General features: G+C 46.8%; 13 non-coding genes and 11 pseudogenes across 13 annotated transcripts; all 24 read left to right on the forward strand.

The window, feature by feature from the left end:
- The window catches only part of LOC142133805 (5S ribosomal RNA), a 119-nt pseudogene extending 55 nt beyond the window's left edge, over positions 1-64 (forward strand).
- Positions 65-145: 81 nt separating this feature from the next.
- Positions 146-264, forward strand: LOC142133822 (5S ribosomal RNA). The gene has a single exon (XR_012686908.1). It is a non-coding gene; the product is annotated as a 5S ribosomal RNA (ribosomal RNA).
- Positions 265-344: 80 nt separating this feature from the next.
- On the forward strand, positions 345-463 carry LOC142133909 (5S ribosomal RNA; annotated as a pseudogene).
- Positions 464-735: 272 nt separating this feature from the next.
- LOC142133688 (5S ribosomal RNA) lies at positions 736-854 on the forward strand. Its single transcript, XR_012686832.1, has one exon. It is a non-coding gene; the product is annotated as a 5S ribosomal RNA (ribosomal RNA).
- Positions 855-933: 79 nt separating this feature from the next.
- Positions 934-1,052, forward strand: LOC142133755 (5S ribosomal RNA). Its single transcript, XR_012686892.1, has one exon. It is a non-coding gene; the product is annotated as a 5S ribosomal RNA (ribosomal RNA).
- An 81-nt stretch (positions 1,053-1,133) lies between these two features.
- On the forward strand, positions 1,134-1,252 carry LOC142133730 (5S ribosomal RNA). Its single transcript, XR_012686870.1, has one exon. It is a non-coding gene; the product is annotated as a 5S ribosomal RNA (ribosomal RNA).
- An 81-nt stretch (positions 1,253-1,333) lies between these two features.
- On the forward strand, positions 1,334-1,452 carry LOC142133718 (5S ribosomal RNA). Its single transcript, XR_012686860.1, has one exon. It is a non-coding gene; the product is annotated as a 5S ribosomal RNA (ribosomal RNA).
- A 79-nt stretch (positions 1,453-1,531) lies between these two features.
- On the forward strand, positions 1,532-1,650 carry LOC142133806 (5S ribosomal RNA; annotated as a pseudogene).
- Positions 1,651-1,731: 81 nt separating this feature from the next.
- On the forward strand, positions 1,732-1,850 carry LOC142134041 (5S ribosomal RNA). Its single transcript, XR_012686929.1, has one exon. It is a non-coding gene; the product is annotated as a 5S ribosomal RNA (ribosomal RNA).
- An 81-nt stretch (positions 1,851-1,931) lies between these two features.
- LOC142133781 (5S ribosomal RNA) lies at positions 1,932-2,050 on the forward strand (annotated as a pseudogene).
- An 82-nt stretch (positions 2,051-2,132) lies between these two features.
- On the forward strand, positions 2,133-2,251 carry LOC142133689 (5S ribosomal RNA). Its single transcript, XR_012686833.1, has one exon. It is a non-coding gene; the product is annotated as a 5S ribosomal RNA (ribosomal RNA).
- Positions 2,252-2,331: 80 nt separating this feature from the next.
- On the forward strand, positions 2,332-2,450 carry LOC142134054 (5S ribosomal RNA). The gene has a single exon (XR_012686931.1). It is a non-coding gene; the product is annotated as a 5S ribosomal RNA (ribosomal RNA).
- An 81-nt stretch (positions 2,451-2,531) lies between these two features.
- On the forward strand, positions 2,532-2,650 carry LOC142133834 (5S ribosomal RNA). Its single transcript, XR_012686909.1, has one exon. It is a non-coding gene; the product is annotated as a 5S ribosomal RNA (ribosomal RNA).
- An 80-nt stretch (positions 2,651-2,730) lies between these two features.
- LOC142133910 (5S ribosomal RNA) lies at positions 2,731-2,849 on the forward strand (annotated as a pseudogene).
- Positions 2,850-3,121: 272 nt separating this feature from the next.
- On the forward strand, positions 3,122-3,240 carry LOC142133893 (5S ribosomal RNA; annotated as a pseudogene).
- An 80-nt stretch (positions 3,241-3,320) lies between these two features.
- Positions 3,321-3,439, forward strand: LOC142133913 (5S ribosomal RNA; annotated as a pseudogene).
- Positions 3,440-3,520: 81 nt separating this feature from the next.
- Positions 3,521-3,639, forward strand: LOC142133720 (5S ribosomal RNA). The gene has a single exon (XR_012686861.1). It is a non-coding gene; the product is annotated as a 5S ribosomal RNA (ribosomal RNA).
- Positions 3,640-3,718: 79 nt separating this feature from the next.
- Positions 3,719-3,837, forward strand: LOC142133840 (5S ribosomal RNA; annotated as a pseudogene).
- Positions 3,838-3,918: 81 nt separating this feature from the next.
- Positions 3,919-4,037, forward strand: LOC142133956 (5S ribosomal RNA). Its single transcript, XR_012686921.1, has one exon. It is a non-coding gene; the product is annotated as a 5S ribosomal RNA (ribosomal RNA).
- An 81-nt stretch (positions 4,038-4,118) lies between these two features.
- LOC142133768 (5S ribosomal RNA) lies at positions 4,119-4,237 on the forward strand (annotated as a pseudogene).
- An 80-nt stretch (positions 4,238-4,317) lies between these two features.
- Positions 4,318-4,436, forward strand: LOC142133752 (5S ribosomal RNA). The gene has a single exon (XR_012686890.1). It is a non-coding gene; the product is annotated as a 5S ribosomal RNA (ribosomal RNA).
- Positions 4,437-4,517: 81 nt separating this feature from the next.
- Positions 4,518-4,636, forward strand: LOC142133734 (5S ribosomal RNA). Its single transcript, XR_012686873.1, has one exon. It is a non-coding gene; the product is annotated as a 5S ribosomal RNA (ribosomal RNA).
- Positions 4,637-4,716: 80 nt separating this feature from the next.
- On the forward strand, positions 4,717-4,835 carry LOC142133911 (5S ribosomal RNA; annotated as a pseudogene).
- Positions 4,836-4,916: 81 nt separating this feature from the next.
- LOC142134013 (5S ribosomal RNA) overlaps positions 4,917-5,000 on the forward strand; it is a 109-nt pseudogene continuing 25 nt past the window's right edge.

The raw sequence follows: 5,000 nt of genomic DNA on the forward strand, positions 1-5,000 counted from the left end.
GCAGAGTCAGGCCTGGTTAGTACTTGGATGGGAGACCACCTGGGAATACCAGGTGCTGTAGGCATTTTTTTCTTCTCTCTTGTTCCGGCTTCCTTCAATGCTGTTTTCTAGATGTATAAGAGATGTAGGTCAATAGGAAAACAATACCTACAGCCACACCACCCTGAACAAGCCCAATCTCGTCTGATCTTGGAAGCTAAGCAGGGACGGGCCTGGTTAGTACTTGGATGGGAGACCACCTGGGAATACCAGGTGCTGTAGGCCTTTTTTTTTTCTCTCTTGTTCCGGCTTCCTTCAATGCTGGTTTTGAGATTATAAGAGATGTAGGTCAATTGGAAACCAAAACCTACAGCTACACATCTCTAAACAAGCCCAATCTCGTTTGATCTTGGAAGCTAAGCAGGGTCAGGCCTGGTTAGTACTTGGATGGGAGACCACCTGGGAATACCAGGTGCTGTAGGCTTTTTTTTTTTCTCTCTTGTTCCGGCTTCCTTCAATGCTGGTTTTTAGATGTATAAGAGATGTAGGTCAATAGGAAAAAAATACCTACAGTCACACCACCCTGAACAAGCCTGATCTTGGAAGCTAAGCAGAGCCAGGCCTAGTTAGTACTTGGATGCGAGACCACCTGGGGATACCAGGTGCTGTAGGCCCTTTTTTTTTTCTCTCTTGTTCCGACTTCCTTCAATGCTGGTTTTGAGATGTATAAGAGATGTAGGTCAATAAGAAACCAATACCTACAGCCACACCACCCTGAACAAGCCCAATCTCGTCTGATCTTGGAAGCTAAGCAGGGCTGGGCCTGGTTAGTACTTGGATGGGAGACCACCTGGAAATACCAGGTGCTGTAGGCTTTTTTTTTCTCTCTTGTTCCGGCCTCCTTCAATGCTGGTTTTGAGATGTATAAGAGATGTAGGTCAATAGGAAACCAATACCTACAGCCACACCACCCTGAACAAGCCCAATCTCGTCTGATCTTGGAAGCTAAGCAGAGCCGGGCCTGGTTAGTACTTGTATGGGAGACCACCTGGGAATACCAGGTGCTGTAGGCCTTTTTTTCTTCTCTCTTGTTCCGGCTTCCTTCAATGCTGGTTTCTAGATGTATAAGAGATGTAGGTCAATAGGAAAACAATACCTACAGCCACACCACCCTGAACAAGCCCAATCTCGTCTGATCTTGGAAGCTAAGCAGGGACAGGCCTGGTTAGTACTTGGATGGGAGACCACCTGGGAATACCAGGTGCTGTAGGCCTTTTTTTCTTCTCTCTTGTTCCGGCTTCCTTCAATGCTGGTTTCTAGATGTATAAGAGATGTAGGTCAATAGGAAATCAATACCTACAGCCACACCACCCTGAACAAGCCCAATCTCGTCTGATCTTGGAAGCTAAGCAGGGCTGGGCCTGGTTAGTACTTGGATGGGAGACCACCTGGAAATACCAGGTGCTGTAGGCATTTTTTTTCTCTCTTGTTCCGGCCTCCTTCAATGCTGGTTTTGAGATGTATAAGAGATGTAGGTCATTAGGAAGCCAATACCTACAGCCACACCACCCTGAACAAGCCCAATCTCGTCTGATCTTGGAAGCTAAGCAGAGCCGGGCCTGGTTAGTACTTGGATGGGAGACCACCTGGGAATACGAGGTGCTGTAGGCCTTTTTTTCTTCTCTCTTGTTCCGGCTTCCTTCAATGCTGGTTTCTAGATGTATAAGAGATGTAGGTCAATAAGAAAACAATACCTACAGCCACACCACCCTGAACAAGCCCAATCTCTTCTGATCTTGGAAGCTAAGCAGGGACGGGCCTGGTTAGTACTTGGATGGGAGACCACCTGGGAATACCAGGTGCTGTAGGCCTTTTTTTCTTCTCTCTTGTTCCGGCTTCCTTCAATGCTAGTTTCTAGATGTATAAGAGATGTAGGTCAATAGGAAAACAATACCTACAGCCACACCACCCTGAACAAGCCCAATCTCGTCTGATCTTGGAAGCTAAGCAGGGCTGGGCCTGCTTAGTACTTGGATGGGAGACCACCTTTGAATACCAGGTGCTGTAGGCCTTTTTTTTTTTCTCTCTTGTTCCGGCTTCCTTCAATGCTTGTTTTTAGATGTATAAGAGATGTAGGTCAATAGGAAAACAATACCTACAGCCACACCACCCTGAACAAGCCCAATCTCGTCTGATCTTGGAAGCTAAGCAGGGCTGGGCCTGGTTAGTACTTGGATGGGAGACCACCTGGAAATACCAGGTGCTGTAGGCTTTTTTTTTTCTCTCTTGTTCCGGCCTCCTTCAATGCTGGTTTTCAGATGTATAAGAGATGTAGGTCAATAGGAAACCAATACCTACAGCCACACCACCCTGAACAAGCCCAATCTCATCTGATCTTGGAAGCTAAGCAGAGCCGGGCCTGGTTAGTACTTGGATGGGAGACCACCTGGGAATACCAGGTGCTGTAGGCCTTTTTTTCTTCTCTCTTGTTCCGGCTTCCTTCAATGCTGTTTTCTAGATGTATAAGAGATGTAGGTCAATAGGAAAACAATACCTACAGCCACACCACCCTGAACAAGCCCAATCTCGTCTGATCTTGGAAGCTAAGCAGGGACGGGCCTGGTTAGTACTTGGATGGGAGACCACCTGGGAATACCAGGTGCTGTAGGCCTTTTTTTTTTCTCTCTTGTTCCGGCTTCCTTCAATGCTGGTTTTGAGATTATAAGAGATGTAGGTCAATAGGAAACCAAAACCTACAGCTACACATCTCTAAACAAGCCCAATCTCGTTTGATCTTGGAAGCTAAGCAGGGTCAGGCCTGGTTAGTACTTGGATGGGAGACCACCTGGGAATACCAGGTGCTGTAGGCTTTTTTTTTTTCTCTCTTGTTCCGGCTTCCTTCAATGCTGGTTTTTAGATGTATAAGAGATGTAGGTCAATAGGAAACCAATACCTACAGTCACACCACCATGAACAAGCCTGATCTTGGAAGCTAAGCAGAGCCGAGCCTGGTTAGTACTTGGATGCGAGACCACCTGGGAATACCAGGTGCTGTAGGCCCTTTTTTTTTTCTCTCTTGTTCCGGCTTCCTTCAATGCTTGTTTTTAGATGTATAAGAGATGTAGGTCAATAGGAAAACAATACCTACAGCCACACCACCCTGAACAAGCCCAATCTCATATGATCTTGGAAGCTAAGCAGCGCTGGGCCTGGTTAGTACTTGGATGGGAGACCACCTGGAAATACGAGGTGCTGTAGGCTTTTTTTTTTCTCTCTTGTTCCGGCCTCCTTCAATGCTGGTTTTGAGATGTATAAGAGATGTAGGTCAATAGGAAACCAATACCTACAGCCACACCACCCTGAACAAGCCCAATCTCGTCTGATCTTGGAAGCTAAGCAGAGCCGGGCGTTGTTAGTACTTGGATGGGAGACCACCTGGGAATACCAGGTGCTGTAGGCCTTTTTTTCTTCTCTCTTGTTCCGGCTTCCTTCAATGCTGTTTTCAAGATGTATAAGAGATGTAGGTCAATAGGAAAACAATACCTACAGCCACACCACCCTGAACAAGCCCAATCTCGTCTGATCTTGGAAGCTAAGCAGGGCTGGGCCTGGTTAGTACTTGGATGGGAGACCACCTGGAAATACCAGGTGCTGTAGGCATTTTTTTTCTCTCTTGTTCCGGCCTCCTTCAATGCTGGTTTTGAGATGTATAAGAGATGTAGGTCATTAGGAAGCCAATACCTACAGCCCCACCACCCTGAACAAGCCCAATCTCGTCTGATCTTGGAAGCTAAGCAGAGCCGGGTCTGGTTAGTACTTGGATGGGAGACCACCTGGGAATACCAGGTGCTGTAGGCCTTTTTTTCTTCTCTCTTGTTCCGGCTTCCTTCAATGCTGGTTTCTAGATGTATAAGAGATGTAGGTCAATAGGAAAACAATACCTACAGCCACACCACCCTGAACAAGCCCAATCTCGTCTGATCTTGGAAGCTAAGCAGGGACGGGCCTGGTTAGTACTTGGATGGGAGACCACCTGGGAATACCAGGTGCTGTAGGACTTTTTTTCTTCTCTCTTGTTCCGGCTTCCTTCAATGCTAGTTTCTAGATGTATAAGAGATGTAGGTCAATAGGAAAACAATACCTACAGCCACACCACCCTGAACAAGCCCAATCTCGTCTGATCTTGGAAGCTAAGCAGGACTGGGCCTGGTTAGTACTTGGATGGGAGACCACCTGGAAATACCAGGTGCTGTAGGCTTTTTTTTTTCTCTCTTGTTCCGGCCTCCTTCAATGCTGGTTTTGAGATGTATAAGAGATGTAGGTTAATAGGAAACCAATACCTACAGCCACACCACCCTGAACAAGCCTAATCTCGTCTGATCTTGGAAGCTAAGCAGAGCCGGGCCTGGTTAGTACTTGGATGGGAGACCACCTGGGAATACCAGGTGCTGTAGGCCTTTTTTTCTTCTCTCTTGTTCCGGCTTCCTTCAATGCTGGTTTTTAGATGTATAAGAGATGTAGGTCAATAGGAAAACAATACCTACAGCCACACCACCCTGAACAAGCCCAATCTCGTCTGATCTTGGAAGCTAAGCAGGGACGGGCCTGGTTATTACTTGGATGGGAGACCACCTGGGAATACCAGGTGCTGTAGGCCTTTTTTTTTTCTCTCTTGTTCCGGCTTCCTTCAATGCTGGTTTTGAGATTATAAGAGATGTAGGTCAATAGGAAACCAAAACCTACAGCTACACATCTCTAAACAAGCCCAATCTCGTTTGATCTTGGAAGCTAAGCAGGGTCAGGCCTGGTTAGTACTTGGATGGGAGACCACCTGGGAATACCAGGTGCTGTAGGCTTTTTTTTTTTCTCTCTTGTTCCGGCTTCCTTCAATGCTGGTTTTGAGATGTATAAGAGATGTAGGTCAATAGGAAACCAATACCTACAGCCACACCACCCTGAACAAGCCTGATCTTGGAAGCTAAGCAGGGCTGGGCCTGGTTAGTACTTGGATGGGAGACCAC

The sequence above is a fragment of the Mixophyes fleayi genome, unplaced genomic scaffold, assembly GCF_038048845.1.
Source record: "Mixophyes fleayi isolate aMixFle1 unplaced genomic scaffold, aMixFle1.hap1 Scaffold_389, whole genome shotgun sequence".
Taxonomy (NCBI): Eukaryota; Metazoa; Chordata; class Amphibia; order Anura; family Limnodynastidae; genus Mixophyes; species Mixophyes fleayi.